The following is a 25,673-nucleotide window of genomic DNA, read 5'->3' on the forward strand; positions in this document are numbered from 1 at the left end:
TTACACAAAGGTGGTTTAAAAAAATCGGACCAAAGATTTTTTTTATTGGTTAATAAATGACGTACCTGGAGACCTTTAAGGTCATAATTGCCATTGCTTCACTTTAAAATACCAAGAAGATTACATTAAAGATTAGAGTCAATCAGCTAACTGCTGTGAGACATTTGCATCGCATAAGAATAATTTCATTATAAAGTTTTTACTTCCCCAATTGTCAGCCGCCAATCAATTGGACTGTGTTTTTTGCTTCGAGTGAAAAACAAAAAGACAAAAACATGAGTGTTTTTGTATCTATTGGTAACTGGACATTATATATGGATTGTCTAATGTGACATAAAAAAGACAAGCCCAATTAAAGGCAGAAATCCATACAAAATGGCAATGCTGTGTGTAAAGTGAAATTGCAATCAGCTACTAATAATTGTTGTAAAAAGAGCAAATTCTGCGTGTGCAATTAGGTGATTTATAAAGAGATGATTATACTTTTGACTCATAGTGGAACTTTTACTTTTGACTCATATCCCACGATCACGGGCAAAAGGTGACATCAACCATAAGAGTTTTATAACAAACAATATTTTAGCCGCCGTTGTACAGAATCAATCAATATTCTCTTCATACATCAGATGCATTCTTTTATCACTAATAACTAGTTCGTCAATCCTAGGCATAATTTAAAAATACATTTTTCGCACAAATTAAATTAAAAAATCATATTTATGTAATTTTACAGTAACTAGTTGTCAACTTCTAACGTGTAATTGTGATAGTCCAGCGTGCGTGTGTTTTACATAAAAATTGGAAGCTCTGACGTTCACTTCCTTAGACAATGTTTAATGTATGGAGTCCATACAAACTGTAAAATCAAAACTTGACGTGATACATTATGGTCACCAAACAATCAAATCCCAGTAACAGGGAATAAAATACTCGCGAGCATTATTAGTTCAACTCAAAACGTCCGATTGAGCGGTTAACCGATTTATAAAAAAAAGTTCACTAATGCGTCCCGAGTCTGATTTAATTCAGTTAATTGAAGCGTCAAACGCTTATTCGAAATATCGATTTTTACCGTTCGGAATGAGCCTCCGAAGACAAATTAATTAATTAAAACCCTATTGAACTCAGTCACGGTCGCTCGAGCCCGTCGATGGGTTTAAGTGGAAAACGGAGGATCAGCGCCGTTTTCGCAAATTGTATTATTATCATTCTGGAAACATTTTATTTTACTTTCTTCCGCGGAAGTAATTTAACAATTCTCGCATCGATACGCCGAGCTCTAATGCTCCCCCATTAGGATGATTAATTTCTAGAGCGGACACTTTCAATTTGATTTCGGCGAAATTTTCCGAGCCCTAACCGCATCGAACCTTTCTGCTAAGCCCGAAAACGGTCGCGACGAGTATAAAAGACAAAAATGGGATGTATTAAAAGTGTCTCGCTGAGCGATAATGAAAAATTCCTGACGAAACAACGGACGCGAATAATCACATACACAACACTTTCATGATAAATTGATATAAATATGTTTTTATTAATTTAATTAAAAATAATAAATTTTCCAGGCACGAAACTTATTTGTCTATTCATTCAATTAAGGGTCAATATAGCGTAGTATATAGTACAGTTGCGTTTGACTCCCCTGGCACTCGCAAATTCATGGACATTCTTCGCGCGCGTGTCACAATAAGAACATAGGGCACATGCTCTTGCTCACAAAATTATTACATATTACAAGGACATTTAATACGGAAAAATAGGGAAAAAATTTGATTTGCTGACTTCGTTAAATTCACAAAATACAGTTGAAAGAACCTAATCTATGCCTAGTCTCCCATATAACGTAGTATTCCTATGACGAATTCCCAATCTCTACGCAATAGGGAGGTCGACTGCAATTAATTTAAGACACAAAATTATGCATTATAATTGTATTTGTACTCTACGATTAAGCATACACGTGTCTCTAATCACACTCCAAGGATGCTTCCTAAGATAATTTCACGTTAGAGTTAGAAAAATACCGAAAGCACGCCACGATAAAAACTAAACAAGGAGAATAAGGCACGACGCCCACTAGTCGTAATTTGGTGAAAAATATCCCCTTTCGAAACTTACGGTTGCCATTTACGTGTCAGTGAAGAAACACACATTAAAAGTATCATAAAATAGGACTACAAAGAATAATACATTAAGAAGTTCACGCTAAAAACTCTTTTGCAGTTGTTGTTATCAATTTGGTTTTAATTGAAATTACTTTTTTAACGGGCGATAAGAATAGACAATTGTTCAAGTTATAATTTTTATATATTTATTGAATTTCACAAGCAACGATATACTGTTGTTATTAAGATAGAAATACAAAAAAATAGCTACACAAAAGTATTATTTGGTACTAGAATTCAAAAGATATAAATTCGTACAAACTGTATTCATACAAAATGTACGAATCGAAGAATGATCTTTGTTTGATTTTTATAATGTTTAAAAATATAATAAAATAAACTGTTTACGAATTATATTCATTAAGATACAAAGGTAATTAAAAGTGATTATTTTTATTTGGTTAGCAACCGTCCGTTTAAGTGGTATAGCTTATTAGCAATTTATATTATTTATAAATATTAGGAGATGCTAATACAATTAATAACCAACTTCTCTTTGTTTATAGCAAAGACATTAACAAAGACTTATTATTTAATTAAGCGAAAAAAAAATGTAAATCTTTTTTCTTATAAACCATATGAACTTTTTTAATGCGTTTAAAGATCGTTAACAATGATAGGTAGTATCTAAAATTATAATTAATAAAGCTTGTTTCTGTAAACATTTGAACTCTAAGATTAAATCAACTAAAGGGCTAGCTGTCGTTGCGGCCCAAAACCAACATTTAACAGAAAAAGTGAACTGACAATAAAAATAAAATTTAATATATGTCATATATATTATATACATATAATGATATTGATTATTTTTTATTTTATTTTATTGTTTTTTGTGTGTTAATTTAATTATGTGTAATATATACATACATCTTTAATATATATTAAATAATACAATTATTGTTCTCGACAATCGTGACGCATTAGAGTAACCCGTTAGGTTACGATGGTCTTAATTTAATCTAAATAAATAATTAGACCGTATTAACATTCATTTAACTAACTAATTTAAAATAAAGCGATACAAATAATATATAACACGCCCTCCTGTACTAACCTTTATAATAAATTTTTAATACCAAAAAATACTATAAAAATATTATGCGAGACCATATTAACCCACAAGTAGTAAACTTGCTTTAGAGCAGAACTTGCTAAGATTATATTTTACATTTTTAATCTCTTAAGTATGCGCTATAATAAAACGATCAACTGTCGAATTAGGGAATTGCGCGTTATTGCGCGTAAGTGGTGCTCCTATTGCTTTGCATTCAAATATGACGTCACGCAGTAATAATTCGACAGCGTCTTAAAGAAGAGACTAGTGGGCTATGAATGGCGTGGTTTCAAAGCAGATTTTTTTTATCGAATTAAAAGAGCATTAGGTTTATTGTGCGATGATCTTATGTCTGTTCTAAAAAAATATAATATACGTCATCATTACCAGACTAAGCACACATGAAAGTTTTAAGCAGATTTTTTTATCGCGACGCATTTTTTTCGCGAATATAAAAAAATAAAAAGCTGGTAATAAAATAAATACACGAGTGGCTCATTTATAAACTAATGGGAAAAAGCCATTTATTGATGGCAAATTAGCAACGTAACATGATTGTTGCAGCCTTATTTTAATCTATTAGTCTTTCGGCGTAGGGTTGAGCACATTGTGTGTAACATCAATAGGCAATTTATACACTTAAACGCTAGCGACTCCCCGACGTTTTTTATACAAAATATTTTTTTAGAACAAGTAACAAATTATTATTTTTTTAATTATTAAAGCTTATTGTACTAGATTAATTTATCGATACACAAAGTATTTTATATTTAGATTTAGATAAAGATACTGACTCATGAAGAGAAATAACATGCGACTCAATAAAACACTGTCACTGACGTTTATGGGTTAATAGCAAAGCATATTTTGAAAGATTTTCTTCGGCTTAACCTAGTGGTTCCTTGTTTGATTTTCAACGCTTTGTCTTGCTAAATCCAAGTTTCTTAAGGCACCCTATTTGATACTACAACAATTAACGAAATAGCGAATATGTTGTATATAATTAAATGGTTAGGTAAAAATAGTAACAGTTAGTACCTATTTGTATATGCGTCTGCAAACGTGAGTTACTCATTTGCACCACATTGTTTATTCGAAGAATTAATGCAAAGTGACAAATATTTTTAATGAAGTTGCGAAAGCGTTAATAAAAATATAATACATTGTGAAGTAAAATCGACTAAGATGTGTCAGATCATAGCAGGTTAAGACTTAGTAGAAAAAAATATTATTAATTGTATTATTTACAAGTGGATACTTTGTGAGATACATCTCAATTTATCATGTTTTATTGAACCAGTTCTATCAGCGGTGAACTTTACTCGCTATCGTAAACTTTACTGTCATTAGTTCCGTGTCTCTTTTTTATCAGAAATGGAAGCAATGAATATCCTGATTTGATATATCATACAGAAATTTTATAGTAAAGTCACTTTTTAGAGTTTTTGAACGAAAAAATCCGCCTTTAGCTCTTAGTATCGAATACTAAATGACTTTTGTAATGTGCCTTTGTTGCATATACAATGTGATTTGTTAACGAATCTAACCATGAACTACAAAGAAAAACAGTTATTATATATGGAACTTACAATGCATTTAAAAAAAGGAAATGACGTTTTTTGAAGCATATTTAAATTTTGCATTGTGAGTCGCCGAGCTTCAAATATTTACGATCTGGCACTCTTATTATATATTATAAATAATTTTCTAACCCCTGCTTTAGATGAATCATTTATTTTTTAAGAAGCTCTAAGTTTTTTAGTTTAGTAAATAGTTTTAAGTTAAATAATATAAATAAATAATTAATCTATAATTTATAGTATTTTGTATTTTTTCCTTAAGGTTTCTAATGTTTTTATTACTATTAATCCTAATTATTTTTTTAATTAAATTTAGTAACTTATAATTGCAATATTTTCCTGTATTTTTACTATAGTTTACAAACTATAGTTTAACTACAGTTTACAAACTTTATGCTCAATAATAAGTAAAGGGGTGTTCTAATTCTAAAATAAAATGTTTATTTATATTTTCACTTTACAAATTTCCCTCGTATTTTGATACCCACAATAATTTAAAAAATATGCATAATTCACGACTTCCATCGAATTTAGTAGATACTAAAATTTATTACTGCGCTGTTAAAATTCCATTAAACACCCGTCCGAAAGTTTTACCATTCTCAAGCTGTAAACTGAAAGCGATGATTAATTATTTACTAGTACGCCTGATAACGAATTCGAACGAACTGAAACTCACATTATCCCACAAAAGAAAATATGGATGTATTGTACATATTTTTTCTTGATAAACTGGCGAACATCCATTAACAATATATTTATGAGTAGAATAACTATACTTTGATAGAATGTATTTGACCATTGTTCTCACAAGGTTTCGTTGTATTTTAGCCAAGAGTTAAATTTATATGATGAAGGTTTCGAATATGATGTTGACACTTGTTAGAATAGTGATTATTGTTACAGATTTATTAAAAAAATGATTTATCAGGAATTTTCACTATGATACAATTGCAGAGACTAAACAATATCCGAATAGTTGGAAGCTTTGTACCAAAAATGTTATTAGTTTGATCCAAGTTCACCCGCAAATATGCTGATTGATTTATAACCAGCAAAGTTGGCTAGGGTATAATCTCAAGAACGCGTGCCACCGATTTCGCTTCAATGACGTACGTCGTTCGTTAATAGCAGTGGCTCCTACGTATGTATTTTCCTATTGTTTAAAGTTTCCATTGTTCCCAGCGAGAAAGAGCGAATCTTCCCCTTTCGAGAACAGCGCTCCTAATACCGGGTAATGTAATTATCTTGAGTGTTTAAAATTTTGCCTACGTGCCACCACTGCATAATTTCAAAATATAAGTACAGAAATCTTAATTGTATATAATTTTATTATTAAAGAAGAAAGGTTCTATTTCTGCCGGGAAGTTTCATCGCCAATAAAATATTTTCAGTATTTGAGATTAGCAAAGAATAAGGGAGAGTTCTAAAATTAACTTGAGCATTTAACAAACTCGAAAACAATTCGGATGATGTGACGTAATGAAAGGCTTAAAGGCTTCGTGTTCATTAAATCGTTTTTCGACTATGAAAAAGTATTGAAATTTAGATAATGCTTTAGACATAGACATAGGCTAATATATAAGATTTCATTAGATATTAAACTGCAATAAGTATTTTTTTGTGAATATAATGCTTTACTTATTTCGGTCCCCAAAATATGATTCATATGAACCCAGGTTTGATATTCTAACATTCGCCGCTTAATGTTTATTTGAATCACTTGAAATGTTCCAAAAAAATAGCCAAATTTATTCTATCTAACCAACGTTCGACGTTATCATATTTTTTTAAATAACGCACACCCCCGCTCTATGCACCGACGCTGTATAATATTTATGTCACAATTATATTACGGAAATTTTATTTTTTAAAAAACTATTAAAAACCATTAACTCAATCACATTTTTAATATAATTAAGAAATTGATCGCTAACCGGTGGACTACTGATAAACGAAAAGACAAAAATATATTTACAATTTTCATGCCGATTAAAATATTTCATTATGTTCTAAATTAACATTTTTTATTTTTTTACGTATTAAATATCATGTTTGTTTAACGCCCAGACAAATATATAATGTTAGTGATTAACGCATTATTTTTCTAGCAGCAAAATAATTTAAGATTCCAAGATCTCTTGTGTTATGAAAATAACATATAAACATGTAAAGAACAAAACCCCTTACGGATTAGGTGCGCAATATACCCATTTATCATTTTTTATGTCGGCCAATACGGACCGGACCGTACGTGACAATAAACGGAATAAAAGCCATTCGAGTGCTAATATCCTACGGCAGTTCTAAACCTTTTGCGATAGAATTTAAACAGGCTGCAGCTTGTTTAAATTCTTAGGCAAGTCATTTAAGTCCAGTAAGAAAATAACCTAATCTAATCTGACAAACACACCTAGCTCATTGTAATTGATCGTTCGATCGATTGTGAATTGATTTAAAATTTCTGATTTTAATCAATTCACAATCATATCTATAAATAACAGCGTAATTTTATACTATTAATTTATTTTGGTCAATAATATTAATTGTTTGTTGATTTTGAAAGTGAGGCAAGTCCACTTAAAATAAATTAATTTTAATAAAAATTGAAAACCGTGCTATGTTAGTTAGTTTCCATATTTACTGTGGAGCTAACAATCATATGTATCATTCTGTAAGTATTTTGAAACTAAACGTTAAAGACGGATGGAAAATATATACAAAATAAATTATTGTGGATTTTTATAATTAGTATAACTATATTCATTGTAATTGTATTTATTATGCTTGCACTACACTCTCTGGAAGTTGTCCGAATCAAAGTTCAACTGAAGTCGGCCGAGGTCACCGACTTCCGAGTAGCGGCCACACTGCCACAAATTTCATATGCCGTCCGGACGACGGGCGTGAATGACGTCCGCATGGCGGCTGCTGTCATGTACAGCGCGCAATCGAAAAATGTGTCAAATACTCGCAATTTTTAAATTGCAATATTATTAAAATTACGCTACAGATAATTATAAAAGTGTGTGTGGGCACTCACCAATACAATATCAGTGAAAACTTTTCGGTCGTAAATATTCAATTTACGCAAAATCTTTGTCGGCTTTTGCAAAATGCCATAAGGCATAAAAATGATACTTCAGAATACGAACACCACATCTATGACTATCCTAGAGTTTGTCGCCATCGATTCTAAATAAGAATTCGTTATGGTGTGACATTTATATAAACCGATCTAGGAAAATACATAAGGATATTCGAAACAATTGTTTTTAACAAAATCAAGTACCACTAATTATTTTTTTAATATTTAATTTTATATGAAAAAAATATAATAACGATATCTCTTAGAAGAATATACTATCAAAAATATAATTAATCCCTTTTGGTGCCCTAAAATATTCAAAGATGTCAGTAAGAGTTTGTTGAAGTCCCCGATAAGCATGTGGTATTATAACTTGACCTCGTGTTGACCATAGAATGCCTACGCGCATAATGAAATTGAACCGAGTCACTCGTTCTATCTCAGTTTGCGAAAAACCATATCATTATCTCTCTCACTCTCGTCACTTAACACGCGAGAGAGCGAAAAAGAAAGACTTCGGTTTCTTTGACTTCGGTCCGTTTGCCGACAATATTCGGAAGCGCTCGAAGCTGGCCAAGTCGATTGAATTACCACCACTTTATCTTCCGTTCTGGGTAAGCTCGGACAACTTCCGAGAGATTTTAGAGCGGGCAGAACCGAACTCGACCGAAGTAACCCACTATATTCTCCGTCCTTGGCCAACCTTGGCTAACTTTCAGAGAGTGTAGTTCAGGCATTAGATATTTTTTTTTAAAATGATTTTTATAAAAATGCAAATATAAAAGATATGGCACTACCGCTTAGTACTGATTTTTTGCTATTTTCTACAATAAATTTATCAAACAATTATAGTGCAGGCATTATTATTTTGTAGAAACAGGGCCTATGAATATTAGTGAGAAAGGAAGAGTCATCACATCAGAAAGTGAAGATAGCTCGGAGCTAATTGAATACATATCACAGAATTTAACAAGAAGAAGAATGCTGGAATTGTTAGATTCATCATCAGATGAGGAAACTTCTGGATATAACAAGGAGAACGATGATACGTACATTAAAAAAATAAGAAAAGCTAAACGAAATAGTGGTAAAAAATATTGCAACCAAACAGGAAAAACTGTTCCTGAAAAAAAAATTGTAAATAAAAGCTATCACTGTAAGCAAAGTTGCATGAATCAAATTAATTCCGAAGAATGGAAACAGAATTTGGAAAATTTTTGGCGTTTTGCAGACTACAATAAACAAAATATACTTCTAAATCGTTTTCACAGAAGTGTTGCTAAGATAAGAATGCGACCGAGAAATTTCAGAAGAATGCAAAGGATTTGCAGTTACAAATATTATTTAGATACCAAAGAAGCAAAAATGTTATTTAGACACATTTAATATATCTAAAAGGAAGAGTGGACCGTGCTCTCAATTTTGATTTTGTGATAGAATGGAAGGTTCCTCCAGAAAAACCAATGAGGAAGAAGTAAAACACGTGAAGAAACACATTGAGAGTTTTCTGTATAATTTTTAATCATCATGTTGCTTTATATTATATAACATAACATAAATTTTGATAAATATCCGATAAAAAAATTTTTGTACAATCAATACAAGTTTTGGTTTAAAAACAAATAGATAAAATATCCCTTAACTAACATAAAAATAGGCAAATTTTTTATGCGGTCCGCGGCTAAATTTTCATCCCTAATATAGCCCCAGCAGCCATAACTTTACAAATCTTTGTAATGGTTGTTTTTTTACAAAAAAATTATTAAAATATTATAAAATTTTTACCTTAATTTCCAAAATGCAAGCCGTCAGTCCCACATTACACTCGTACAACGATGGAGAACGAAACGCCATTTGGGCCACAAAACACAACACAGCATGCAATAATAGCATCACAATTAATCACAATTAATTCACTCAATATATAACACTTTATAATTCACGATAAAATTAAAAATAAATATTAATTGGCTTGAAAAATATACACTTCGATTGGCAACATTGGACAAATCAACGAGACGATGACCGCGCGACTAAACGATCGCGAAACTGAATTTCAATGCGTTTACGCAACAAAAAATCACACCAGGAGCGCCCAACTTTATTTATATTTTTTTATTAATTAATAATTTATACACACACCCGCGTTACTACGAGATAACCGTCGGTTAAAAGAGACGCTTTACATAGTTAACTGCGCATAATTTACACGACAGGATACGCTTTGCATTATTTTATCGTCCGAATAAACGTTCCCGTAGCTGTCCGCCATTAAAAAATTACTCCTAATCCCATTTATTGCGAGTGTGCCGCCACTAAATTTACATTTCTAGTTCACTACAATTTGCACAAAGGTTTGAATTTAGTTATTTATGGTATGCGCTCTTTTCAATGCAAACATTTCTAAAGCAATTTTTATATACGTATAATATAATATCAATAAAACATCTGAATATTTATTTTTCAAAACAACGGTTTTTTTTAAATCGAGAGTCATACTAGCATTTTTATAAAGCATAAAAATCAAACGATTTACTTCATATATTTTATTTAATTGGTTCTTCTTGATTTTTAAAAGGTATGTCATGCGCTTTTAGTAAAAATATTATCAGAACTCGGATGCTTGCATAATTTAACTAAGCGATCGTTTGTAACCATTGGCAACCAATTCTCGAAAGAATATTTTATCCATTCAGGAGTTCCTCAAAGGTTCAAACCTGGCTTTCTGCTCTTCACGTTTATTAATGACATATATACCGCAGTTAAAAAATTTATTTTTTCCCTATACAGGTGATTAAAAGTTTTTTAATACATTCGATACGTTGCAGACTCCTTCTCTCTATAGAGTGATTTAGATTCTCTATGAAGATGGGCTTCCTTCAATCGTCTGCCTTTTAGTGTCGGAAAGTGCTATACTGTATTATTTTTTCGATCGTGTTCACCATCAGGTTACTCCCACGATCTCGGTGAGCAAACTTTAGCTAGAGAATCATTTTTGAGAGCAAGCGGATTCTCTCTATACGTAAATGACGTCTGCGATACATCTACCAAGCTTTGTTATGAGGAACGCGTTTCATTTTGCCGATCCGTCAGTTATTTGTGTTTTATATAACACTTTATTTCGCAGCATTCTTGAATCATAATTTATAATTTGCAATTCTCGAATAACTAAATTGTTCTTTTTAATCGAAAAAGTTCAGAAAATGGTTCTTGATATACCTTCATAAGTGGATATTTGTTTATGATCCACAAAGTTATAAATTTTATTTTTATTAAATCTTCCGTTGTAATCTAACAAGCGTAAGCCCAATGCGTTGCAATGGGGTAAATCTGTATGAACTAAGTGTATCAATCAAATATAATGAATACATATAAGTAAGAACTAGACTGAAAGTCAGGGAATCGGTGACATCTAAATTAATAATTATAAATTATTATATGTAGTTTAATTTATAACCAATAGATGTCATTACAGTTGTGCCGGTTTTTTTAAATAATAACGCATTTTTTATAAATAAAAATTCGAACCCGCAACCTCAGAGTAACTAGTCTGAGACGTTATGTACTACGCTATTCCGTCCTTATTGAAACTATTGTAAGGTGTCAAAAATCAAACTATTTTCGAGTAATTCCAGTTTTAGATTCCAGAACGTCTTTAAAAATCACGACGCGCCCTCTTCTGATACCTATTAGAGCCAAGACGTCCGCACTAGCCGATTCGCTTATGGCTGTCGTCATCCGCCTCTTTAATACTTTGATCTATTTAAGTCAACAACGAGAAGCTGATCCAATTAATATTATTTATATTATTATTATTAATATTTTATACTATGTATTATGACAATCCTGACGCATTGGTGTAACTTAATAGGTCACGATTATTTTAATATAATTTAAGTAAATAAATAAAATAAATAACCTGACTTAAAAGTAGAATAATGAAATAAATCAATGTAATGTAAGCATTTATTACACACTCGAAAAATGTTTTTTTTATCAATTTGTTAGCGACTATAAAGTGCTAATTTATTCATGATTATTTTTAATATCTCAGCTAAGTTCAACAGTCAGCCTGATCCGTCATATTGCTTTAAAATAACGACTACAGAAACAGATAAAAAAATTAAAAAATTCAAGGTGTAAAATATTTATTCTATAAGAGAAGCTGAAAATGTTTATTTTTAAAATAACTATTTTTTTATAATATAATATTAATTTTATAAATGAAAATATTTATTTAAAAAAAATATTTTTGGACCATTTTACTTTTTTTATTTGAAAAAAGATTTTTTTATTTGTTTTTATATGCGCTATTTTACTCACCGTGCTCTTAAAAATCGTTATGTCTCTTATATTATAAGCAGGCGCGTATGGTGAAATACATTCCATTTCGCTCGTTCACGTGTTAAGTGACGGGAGTGAGTGAGAGCGAGCGAATGAAAGTGAATGTATCTCACCGTACGCGCCTGATATAATATATATATATAGAGCAACATTTAACTTTTTATTTTTTACTCAAAATCTATTTTAGAAGCACTATGTATATATTTCTCTAATGCAATTAATATTTTTTTTAGTTCCCAAATTAAGGCGTTTGACTGCAACGCGCGCAAATCCAAATTCTTTCACATAAAACACGTATGCAAGTATAGGCAGATCCTCGTCGATTATTATTCGACTCTTTTGTAAATTCTTTATTCAGAATTCCAAACACGTGCCTTATTTTCGTCGTAGGATATTCAGGACATACATTAAACATATGTTTTTATATTATTGTATGTATATACATTTATGCAAACGTACGATAATATTTATTATTAATAAATTAATACATTTTTTGCTAAGATCATCGCGATCGTCGATCATTTTTATACGTGTGTATATGAGGCATAAAAATGTGGTTGGGATTTCGGACCGTTATTTCAGGGATCGTCAACGTTTCGCGAAACCAGTTCTCGGACGCTCGTCGTAAATTTATAAGTCGATATGTTTATCACGAAATAACTGTTTCACGGTAGCTATAAGGTCATCACATGTGTGTGAATACACCTATAGTAAACTTATTATAATATTTAAGAAAAGAAAACTAACTTTTTATTCTATATAACTTGGAACGAATCAGTTGTAATGTAATGGGTGTGTTATAAAAGAGATTATTATGTCCATATTATATAAAACGATTATTGTATAAATCAGAATGAAATAGTAAATCATAGTACCGCGTGCTTTGGGATTATTGAATCGCGTGCTATAATATTTTTTATAGCGCATTATGCACCAAGTAATGCACTTTCTATTCGCATTTTCCGCATTCGGCATTTATCGTAAAAGTGATGCTATAAACTAGAACGTTTTATATATATCATGATTTATCATATATGGTACGTTTTAATGATTCAATGCTCGTCAACATTAGAGAAAATATGAGTATGATTAAAAAATAATAATACAGGCGGCCCTTAACTTTTGCACATTCTACTTTTGCACAATTCGCTATCTTCCGCATTTTTAAAAATTCAATTTTTAATAGATTTTTGTCAATAATGCGAAAATTGTTCGCTTCCATGCAAATATATATATGTATATAAGTTTTGATTTAATATGGATTTTAAGAGATATGTGCAATTAAATAAATACTTTGTTGCATAAAATGAATTGTTTGTGCATTTATGTAAAGTAAATCTTTGGATTTTTTTTCGGAAAAAGATTTGCGGCAGAGATTTATTCATGGGGTGTTCACTGTTCTGATCAATGCTCCAACGGTAATTCACAAACAATTTGTTTAATGGAACAATTATTTTATTTATCGCTCATTTAAATTATTCTCTATATTTAATGAGTCAATTTTAATTTTCACTTCATTTCAGCTTTTTTCAGGAAATACACAACGAAAGTGAGGAAGAAGAAGCTGAATTAAGACTTCTTGCATCTTGATAATTTTTTGCCTATCATGGAAGAATGTGATCCCAATGGAGAATGAATACCTCAAGTACGTAGGGCGATTAAGAAAGACGCAGTATGTTATAAAGTTTTATATCAATAAAAGAAAAAAAGGGTTGTATTCAACTAACTCTTGACAAGTTTATAAAGAAAACATCTAAAAGTACTTAAACACGCTTCGTTAACTTAATTATATATATATTGATACACACATATTTTTAATATATTACTTATAAATATTTTAAAATATAATTTTTGATAGTCGTGGGCCACCTGTAATCATTTGACACATTTGGTAACTTATATTTATGGCAGAAACCACTATATTGCCGTCCTAATTTTAACCACAAGTTTTTTTGGTTCAATTTCCTGTGATAGCAGAGTAAGAATCACTAATCAAATTATATTTCAAAATTATCCACAATCTGCTGAATTATTTAAAAGTATTTATATTAATGAAATTTCCTGAATTTCTTCCATTACATATAATTTATATCATCTAGATATAATATTCATATTCGCATCATTATCTACTAGCATATTAAAAAATAAATATAAATGCAATTATCTAATCCATTTATTTAAAAATGGTTTTAAAAATAATATAGCTCTTTTTATTTATCTTATATATTTATTTTTCATTATAAATCTGACCATTATGACTTAACAGCTTTTTCCAATTAGTCATAATGGTCATTATACAAACAATAATCACACCAGTGGCGGCTCGTTCATATGGGCTGCGGAACTGCAGCTCCTCCAGTATAAAATAAATGTACCTATTTTAAATATGTTTTTATGTATAATATGTTACTTAGTAATTAAATTATTTTTATCTAATAGAATGATATTTTTCTGCCATCTTTAAACATTTATTGCTGCAGTCCCAGCAATACAAATTCTTATGAGGCGCTACTGAATCACACCATAAATTATTAATAATAAAAAAAAACAGTTAACATGCATCTAAAACAAATAAGCACTATCACAAATATTTTTTTCAGCACCTCATATAGCTATCGTCAAAAACATCCGTGCATTTTACAAGCTAGTTAAGAAAGTGGATAGCTCGCTTCTCAAGCGCTGACGTCCTGGCCGTAATGATCAAGAATAGGGGACGCGATCACGAATCTCTATAATGCACTCTAAAGCTCGTTAAAAACAGTGATTCATTGAGTAGACGCTACGCCTAGAATGCAATAAAATGTATCTTAATACTCCTAGCAAAAAATCATTGAGATGCAACATATGAAAAAAAAAATTCTCTCTAACAACAATAAGTACTTTGCTTCTTTTGTATTCCAGACAATGAAGCCATATACGAGTACGCTACGAATTAGCGTATCGTACAAAACGCGAATTGGCAATACATTTTTATAGTAACACGCGCTCCGCATAAAGTAACCGAGGATCTTCGACGCCTTATTGCACACCATGGCGATGTGCATACAAAATCTCTGTTCAAACGTCAATTCCGTGTCATCGATGAAAGTATTTATGTTTAGAACACCTCCACTTAAACTGTGAGAAAATTCCACCGAGCAAAGGGATGTTATTAATATGACAACGTGACACAACGCGATGCTAAAAGTTAGTCGATCATATGCATCTTATTACCTTTATTCTAGCCTTTAGTTTTATAAAACGAAATAATTAAGCAAAAATCGATTCATTATACAAAGTATCTTATAGACCGATGTTTAATAGAAATAGCGCAACTTATAAAATAAAATTTTTAATCTATAAACAATTAATTAGACTCATTTTAACATATGCTTGTCCGGTGTAGAGTAACACCGTTTACCAACAGTTAAAGAACACTCATTTTCATACCAGAAAATATTATAAAAATATCTCGCAAAACCACACTAACCCACTAATCTTGTGTATCAGTGACTTCGATAAAAACAACATTAAATTAAAATACAAGCATAAAAACCAAAGCATATATTGCTTTATAGGCTAAAGACAACTTCTTAATTCCAGTTCTCCAATGAAATGAAAAGTTAAAACTACATTATTTTTTATTTGTTCTCTGTATTTTTTTTCGATTAAATTGTAAAAGGTATTTTAATTTTTTTCCTTAAATTATAACCACAAACCTTTTGATTCATATTTTTATTTTAAATTAAATTAAGCTAATAACCAATTATAAACATGAAAATGATTATAAACCAGTAACATGTACATTATATATAATTAGTATGTCTGTAAAAGTATTCATATTATTTAAATAAAAAATAAATCAATTAAGAGTATGAAAGAACTACTTATATCAATATTAAAAAATGGAACCAGCTTAAAGTAATATGTAAAAAAATAAAGCAAATTAAACTGAATATTTTTTAAGAATGTGAAGAAAAGGAACATTATTATCTACTCAATCTTATAATTGTATTCAATCTTTACACGAAAACTTAAAGGATATTTTGGCTTAAACGAGAAGCAATTTACTTAAGAGCTATTTAGCTATGAGCAAACCTTAGTTTATGGAATGGAAATTGTCTATATAATAAGAGGTTAAAAGAGTAATTATAAAACCTAAAAACTAAAAAAACAGGTTCTGAAATAATTAAAATAACTAAAAATAAATAAGATTCGAGTATTAATTAAGTTGTTTAATACAATTTATGACAAAGTTTTATTCAAACATATTGCTTAAACGTCTGTCTCAATATCAAAATAAGCAAATACGAGTGCTCAGTGCATAAACACAGATTGATAAAATATATTGCTACGTATAATTTATGACAAAATATGCTAAAAATTTGACCACTATATTTCCCCAAAGATTTGTGAAGAAAAGAAGCTCTGTTTGGTGCAAAGTTTTATGCGATTTCATCGACTTTGCAAATGATTTTAGAGTCCAACATGAAAGAATAATAGCATGTGCATATTTGCTAAATAAATATCTCCAGTTGACCCAAAAAATAATATATTCCAGAAAACTATTTACCGAATAAATAAATTGCAATATTTTACCGCAACATTATGTATACAATACACACAACACAACACAATGAATCTTTGTTTCTATATAATAAAAAATATTATATTACTCTCCGAAATATAATATTACTTCACTACCTTATTATATAACAAAACAAATCGCACTGACCACGTGCTCTTTGTATACAAACAATCGCTCAGAATACGTCGCTTATTGTTCAGTTTCGCGCCTATTTAGCCACAAGCCTTTAATATCCGAGAATCATAGGTGCTCTACATCACAACAGCCACAAACACTTAGATGGAGGCGTGGGCTAAATTAGGCCACCATAGTCATTGGCCCAGTTTTAAGTGCCAAAATTGTGATACTAACGCGTCGGTATGTTCAGAAAGGTGAGCGACTTGTCGCAGAGTATAAAAACCGTGGTGCCTCTGAGCGGTCAGCGGCTCAACTGTCAGTGCATGGGCTTGGAAAGACTGGGAGACCAATACTGTTGCGTAACAAACCGGCCAACACACACAACGCCTTATGCAGTTCTTGCCGTTCAACAATGGCCAAGATCGTCTTGAGGTCGTTGGTGAATTTCGAAATATCGTCCTAGAGATCCATCAATGGACAGACCATTCATGGGCAGAATGGATCTCTTGGGAGGTATCGTGAGATTTATGGGACCGTTGCTTATTTGGTATGACCGCAACCTATGATGGATTGAATAGTGTTTTTTAATCAAAGCATTAATTAACTGCAGTGCAGCTGTCTTAATAATTGGAATTGTATAAAAATGACTATCATAGATGCATTTTAATATATTTAGGATAGTTACACTAGATATGCTTAGGAAACTTTGTTTTCAAAAAAACGAAATATCATGATGATTGAACTATGTATTCAAGACATTTAACCTGGATTAAAATATCTTTATAGTTAATGACAATAATCAAACTAAGAAACATGTATCGTAACCTTGTATATCTACAGAAAAAGAAAAAAATATTTTAGGTATTTTGCGATTGGTGACCGATAGGCATGACTTTTAAAGCCAGTTATACGCAAAAATAAGTGTTTAGTTTATTGTAGAAAATGGCAAAAAAACAATACTAAGCGTTAGTGCCATATCTTTTGTATTTGCATTTCGAGGTTTTGCTGAATGAGGGAAAAGAAAAAAAATAGAGCCAATAATATTACTGTTTAGCTCAACTCTTAGCCACGCCTACAATAATGATGGACAGTCCGATAATTACGAAGAATAGTACAAACAGTTCATATATGATGGTAATAAAAAAAGCTTTGTTGTGTTCTTGATGTAATTAATGGAAATTGATGGTTTAAATACGACGTTTAGAACGGGAGGTAAAGTGGGGGCAATTCAGTCGACTTGGCCAGCTTCGAGCGCTTCCGAATATTGACGGCAAACAGACTGAAGTCAAAGAAACCGAAGTCGGAGCTGCTCTTTCGAGTGCGAGCGGTGAGATACTTCCCCTTTCGCTCTCTCGCGTATTAAGTGACGAGAGTGAGAGAGATAATGATATGGTTTTACGCAAACTGAGATAGAACGAGTAACTCGGTTCAATTTCAGTCTACGCGTAAGCATCCTATGGTCAACACGCATAACGAGCGCTGCATCGTGGTCACGTGGTCAAGTTATTATACCACATGCTTATCGGGGACTTCAACAGACTCTTACTGACATCTTTGAATATTTCAGGGCACCAAAAGGGGTTAATTATATTTTTGATAGTATATTCTTCTAACAGATATCGTTATTATATTTTTTTCACATAAAATCAAATAATTAAAAAATAATTAGTGGTACTTAATTTTGTTAAAAAAATTGTTTCGAATATCCTTGTGTATTTTCATAGATCGGTTTATATAAATGTCACACCATAACGAATTCTTATTTAGAATCGATGGCGACAAATTCTAGGATAGTCACAGATGTGGTGTTCGTATTCTGAAGTATAAATGTTATGCCTTATGGCATTTTGCAAAAGCTGACAAAGATTTTGCGTAAATTGAATATTTACGACCGAAAAGTTTTTATTGATATTGTATTGGTGAGTGCCCACGCAACTTTTATAATTATCAGTAGCGTAATTTTAATAATATGACAATTTAAAAATTGCGATTATTTGGCACATTTTTCGATCGCGCGCAAATATGCCAGCTGTACATGACAGCAGCCGCCGTGCGGACGTCATTCACGCCCGCCGTCCGGATGGAATATGAAGTTTGTGGCAGTGCTCGGAAGTCGGCGACCTCGGCCGACTGCAGTTGAACTTCGGACAACTTCCAGAGAGTGCAGTGCAAGCATAAGCAGTCACCGAAATCCCATGAGTTTAACTCGACCTTCCAGATGGCTTGGAGACTACATGATACAGTACTACGACGACAACAAATATGTACAGGTACTCTTCACTTCACAACCAGCTCTCCAGCGCGATCAAATTTTCGCTAACTCTTTATAAAACTACCACGGTTAAGTCAAATTTACTTATTAACTCCGGTTGATTCGTAATAACCCTACACCTAAAAATATTTCCATCTCCCTTAGCCTACAGCTCTTGATAACTCTGATGATGTCACTGATTAAAAACCTCGCTTAACGACGGTCCTTAAGTGGGGAATACTATGTATATACTCATTATTGCAAAAACTCTACGGCGAATTTATAATCTCTATCTATAAAAATAAATTCCAACAAACTACAACTACACAACATTTTAGTTTTCCGTGTGCGTACTTTCATCATTATAAATGTATAATCATTTAATTATAATCATACTGCGGAAGCGATAGTTTTAGGTGTATGCATCAAATCGCAAACAAAGCGAACCACACCGTATTCGTAACTTGCAAACATAAATTATTTAGTTTCAGCAAACAAGCATTTAATTAATTGGAGATGTGTTATGCAAACACTTGGCACACAAACTAAAAACTTATCCGATCTTTGTATAATATTTACCATGTATGAACTCGCTTTAATTATAAAATGACCCCACTTTATGGCATGATATTAAAACAACAATGTCGGTTTATCAATTCTACTATAAGCAGTTGAAGGGATGAACTTATAATATTAATCATAAAAAGGACAGTTCGACTTTTGATTAAGTGTTTAAACCTCTTGATTGAGTCATAAATCATAAATGATTAAATATCTGCCGCCTTGAGAAAAGACGCCTAAAACGGCCGTTTCTGACCTGTCTTAGCGGCTAACGAGCATTCGGTTCCGAAAACTCGGCACCCTTCTGTAACTAGTTGTTTAAATGAAAAAGGGACGGACAATAAAAATTACCATGCAGGAGGCTATCGATAAAAAATACTCCAATAGAACTTCCACGCATTATGTCACATCAGACAGTTTGTCTGAGGACCACCTCTCATGACTTTCACATCACAGTAAAGACTTCCAGACCCTTTCAACTTGAACTACAACTGAGAGGCGACCGACTCAACATTGGATTCGCGGAGATCTCAGAAACCGCCGCTTCTCTCTTCGCATCCACAGGTCCAGCTCGACGTCCGGAATCAGAGGTGCTTACAGCCTACGAACGCACCACGAACAACGCATCTTTAAACCCCAAAAAACAATAATCTTTGAATGCAATAAAAAATTAAGCAAATCAACATTTATATAGTGCAATAATAAAAGTTTTTATTTTTTGTGATTAATCAATAAAAAATGCTTTAAATAGCTCGCAGGACTATTAATTACTTTATGCGCATAAGAGAGCTTATGGTTCGATTGTATTGCAGTTAAGTTAATACTACTCGGCTCAACAAGTGCACATTCCTCAACAATTTAAATTGCGCAAACGCTGACAAAAAACCGCAACATTGTTTTTTTATTATTAAAATAAACCTATTTTTTTCATATAGTTTTGCTTTGGAATAATAATATAAATATAATATATTTAAACACATGAAATTTCACCACCAATATTCCTACTACTTAATAAGACATATACATGACAAAATAATATATACATCTGGAACATCCATTTGTAATATAATATACAATGAAAAAATGTTATACGCCATATCGTCTCGTGATTTTACTCTTAACCGCATATTTACTAAATAGTTTTGTTTTAAAGAATCCCAGTCCCATTGAAAACTTTATTGTACAAAGCGTACATATTACACCATTGTCTTACCCTGACCTTTCACCATTGTCGTGAATTTGTTCCGAGAGCGGAATACCCCGCCATAAATTTCGTCCGAGCGCACGACACGTGTACCGGCGGGCGAAGGTCAATTTTGACCTTTGGGGGTTTTCAACTGCGACGCGTTTGACCGGATCACGACCGGGGATGCAATTTACTGCTCCACAGACTGAAAAATCGCATCTTCTTCGGCGATTTTGTTATATATTTTTCATCGAATGGAGCAGTTGACAGAACAAAGAGGATGTAAGGTGGTTACAATTAAACTCGGAAAATCGACGAAAAGTTTCCACGGAAGGAAAAGTTCGTGGAGGCAGAGAAATGATACTGAGAACAAAGGATGTTGTTAACTCAAGTTGAAATAAATTACTATTCTTGAAGCTTAGTGATAACGATTAAATAGAAGGAATTCTATTTAGATATTTCAAGATAAACATCTAAAAAAATCAGCTTAAAATGATAAAAAAAGTTTATAAAGAATGACTAATTAGGTAAAATCCTATTAAAGCAAAGTTTTTGTCACTGTATTTAATGAAAAATAATAATATAATAAATTCCTAATTATTTATATAATTTGTTTATTTTTTGCTGATAAAAATGGACACGAAATCCATTTTACATTAAATTTACTGATATGGTGGAAGAAAGATGAGGAAAACTTTCAAGCCAATTTTAGTAAACTTTGGCATATATAAAAAAAAAGGCCAGTGATACTTTTTGCAATGTTTCTTTTAAAGACTACATATAAGATATTGTCATTGTTATTTATTTTCAGTACATAATATGTAAGACCCAGCTCGATTTTAATTAATCATCGCGATATTCATTCGTGCGATCCAGGTAAGCCTAATCTGTGGTGATCGATCTGAATTATAATTATATAATAATAATCAACTCCAATCTCTCAAACCCGATAGAAAATGAAAAACACTAAGGTCCATATGAAATTCAAACCTAGTCTTTGAGATAAGTAGTTAATAATATAATTAATAATATAGAAAAACGTAAAATGCATCTGTTTATAGATGACACTTTAATTTATTGCATATGTGATTATGTTTAAATAGTTGTAGATAACTTAAAAGAAAGATGATTAAAAATAATGTACTATATATTGTATATGCCTAACCCTTTCAGCGCCTTAACCGTGTTAACGCGCTCTATATGTCTGGGTGTATGAGGCCGGCCATACAAAATGAGAACGCTTCACTTTGTACTTATTTTACTAGCTCAAATCAAGTGTTATTTTATATTTTATTATGTGTTATTTTATATTTAAGTTATGTGACAACTTTGGCTTAATGTTTTTATATATGTCTATATTCAATGTACAGTAAACCTACATATAGCGAAGTTTCCTATTGCGTATGCGGCAGTCCTTCCTATAGCGTTCCCTCATATATATCCGCGAACAGATACTACTATTCATCCTCTCGTTCCAAAGAGTACCGTGAATAAGAATTCCTTATATAAAAGTTTACTTGCAATTTTGCAAGTTATGAAGCTACTTCTTGACCAAGAGTTAGCGCGCGACGCCAAATTTCATAAATCATTTTTTTATTCAATTAAATTTCAAATAAATCTGAATTATGCCGGAGGGCACTACAGCGGATGTAAAGGGACGATTTATGGTCCCAGGATATTATTCGACGTTAATAACCTCGGTGGAAAGAAATCATTTAAGGGTCGTACTAAAGTGCGCGCACCGGCGTAAAATATTTTGGCGGCGCGTTTCGTTCCGATCGCAATTTTTATAGTCTCCCCCCTATACCTGCCTTTTGAAGTAGTAAAAAAAGAGTAATGATACTAAAAGTTTTAACGAGCGGTGAACAAGTCGGCCTACTGTAGTAAAGAAGAGACTCCTTTTAATTGCGAACGATTTTCTGAATAATTGAATTAGTCCTGTCTCCTGGATAGAGTTTTATTCGCGCAATAATACGCACACGAAGCCTTTAATTAACCCTCTCTTATTAAACAAACACTCGTAAAGTAATTGAATAACTGGCGATTATTTTAATTCCGTTCGACGGTAATTGTCTTCTTAGAATGTGGCTAAGATAATTAAAGAGGAGCTGGACTATTCGCTGTTATTAGTTTAATAATGACTTTACTTTTTATTTTATTCAAATCACTCGTAGACATTTTTCGAAAATATTTAATCTAATTTAGTAACGGTAAAAATATAATGATATTTACTTAAATTAAATTAAGATCATTATGACCTAACAGACTAAAATATATTATTACAACACAAAAATGGTGCTGACAAAATCGCGCAGCGTCATATGCTCCTCTAACATTTTAACGCCGACAAAATCGCGCGAACTAAAATAAAAAAAAAAAACAGAATTTATATAGAAATAATTTAAAAATATGGTACACCTAATCGATTAAAAATCTAATGATAGTGAGGTGTCGAACGGAATCCCAACTATGTATTTGTTATTAACTCGTTTTAAAATCTTGTTTAATATTTTCAAATCATACTAATATTTCAATTCTAATTTCAGTACGAATTTTTCTAAAAGCTATTAATTCATTGTTATATTTAAATCCTCACTGACCGATGTACTCAGATAATGTGTCAAGATAAGTGAGTGGCTTATTGTACTATTGATAATTTATTCTTCTTTACTTCCATCCTCATACTCTTTCTCTTCTCATTAACTGATATTGGAAACGACATCTGCTTCACTCACGAATCGGTTTTGTAATTTTTTTATTAGATCATTTTACGTATTCGTGACAAGCAAATAAAACTATCTACGTCTGATTATTCCCTAAAATCGAACGAATATTAGTGACTTAACTTTTTACCCACAATTTAGAACGAAAAATTGAAACGCTCTTAAGAGAAAGGCGCTATTATACAAGAACGGATATTAACCAAATAGATTCCAATTAAAGAATGCTGCAAAATTATTTCAAAAGTGATTCCGATATCTTTAGTGCAAATTTCTCTACTAAAAATGTTATGACGGAAATCGTAGAAATAAATTGATAGTGAATGGGATCGATATAATGACAGTATAGCACTTTCCGACACTAAATGTTCATTAATAAATAACTTGAAAAGCAGAGGGCCTAGGTTATACCCTTGAAGAACCCCTAAAGGGAGATTAATTATTATAAAGGTTATAATGTAAAGAGTACATATGTATATACATTATATACCCATAGATAATATATATACAAGTAAATATTATATAATTGAGCTCAGGTCAATAAGCATAATATAGACATACATCACAGTTTTATTTATTTAGTGAAAACAATTTATCTAGAAAGCGTATGTTTACTTATGCGAATTGGCGTCCCGTAAAATTTATGGAGATAATACATCAAATGACATGTTCACAAGAAAAATCAAAGATATTATAAATATGTTTATAACATCTTATCACATATTATGTTTCTTCGACATACATTCGGATGCTTTTAATTTTTTTTTATTAATCCATCTACTTGTCTCGAAAACCGCGGTGAGCACTATCTTGTGTAATTCTAAATAAGAAAGCTTAAAATATGACGCAGGTATATTTCTATTCTAAGTAAATAAGGGATGTTCTCGAAAGTAATACAATCCGTGTCAATATTACAATAAATATATTATTCTGCTCTCGCCTCTAGATATAACTATGTACATAGTATATAACTTATCTGACAGGTCTGTTTAATTTGGTGTCCTTTTAATGGACTTATTCACATCAACCTATTAACATTGACCGATCATTAAATGTACCTGTGTCAAAGTCGTATTATTGTTGATATTTATAATATCAATTCTTGAAAAAATCTACCTTTTAATTAAACATTCTTCAAATGCTTTATTCTTTTAATATATTTCGGTAAAAAAAGGTCACCAATTGCTAGGGAATCTTTTTGGTTTAAGTTCAAATGAATATAATGAATGAGATACTCGATTCTATTGATTATTAGGTTCTGGTTTGTGATATAATATTTAGTCGGGTATAACCTTGTAAGGCTGTAAGGGATTCGCTTCGGTATTCTTAGTATTATTATTTAGCACTAATTGATGTGCTTGAGTGTATGTATAATGCATACATATTTTACATATCATTTATAATTATTACATAAGCTAAATAATAAATAGCTTAATGATCATTTTCTAATTTTTTTAAATAAATTATCTACTCTTCTTTAAATTTTAGTATAATATTGAAGTTTCAATTAGATTATAGATATAATACCTTATTCACAAAATATTGCAGAAGTATTTAATAACACAATGACTAATTATTAATTCATACGCATTACTAGCAGTCTTCCACCGTTCTCCAAGCGGTGGTGAAGCTGGCGCAAGGGATGATGTTCCTGGACGATCCTCAGGGCTCTTGTAGCTGTTTGCACCGAGTGTCAGGAGGCAGTTCCTCTTGCAGCGATGGTCGTTCGGAAGTTCCAGGTCGTCTCTTCGCGTATGTCGGTGGAGGCGCATCTGCTGGTCCCTTCGAGTGGCTGCTGGTGACGATGTGACTCTGACTGCCTGTCTACCTGACTGGGTTACTGTCCCCTCATCGTAGTCCGGGCTTATATATCAAGGGCTATATGGCTTGCTGGCCAATCGCTTCAGTCTCTTCGTAGAACAGAGAAATAAGTCTACGCCCTTAGAAAGCGACGTTCGTTCATTCAAAGTCGTATTGCATTTTCGGAAACGTCACGGATGTGGTGATTTATGATATCCGTGACCGTTTCGCCACAATAAT

General features: G+C 31.7%; 1 protein-coding gene across 1 annotated transcript in view; it reads right to left on the reverse strand.

The window, feature by feature from the left end:
* Positions 1 to 9,938, reverse strand: part of wake (ankyrin repeat and fibronectin type III domain containing protein wide awake) — a 206,190-nt gene extending 196,252 nt beyond the window's left edge. Inside the window, exon 1 of the mRNA XM_088202933.1 lies at positions 9,673 to 9,938. The gene's annotated coding sequence lies outside the window, so the exon portion shown is untranslated. The remainder of the gene's footprint in view (positions 1 to 9,672) is intronic.
* Between the last annotated feature and the right edge of the window lie 15,735 nt (positions 9,939 to 25,673).

The sequence above is a fragment of the Plectrocnemia conspersa genome, unplaced genomic scaffold (genome assembly GCF_051122295.1).
Source record: "Plectrocnemia conspersa isolate PC_06_02 unplaced genomic scaffold, ASM5112229v1 ptg000013l, whole genome shotgun sequence".
In the NCBI taxonomy this organism is placed as follows: domain Eukaryota; kingdom Metazoa; phylum Arthropoda; class Insecta; order Trichoptera; family Polycentropodidae; genus Plectrocnemia; species Plectrocnemia conspersa.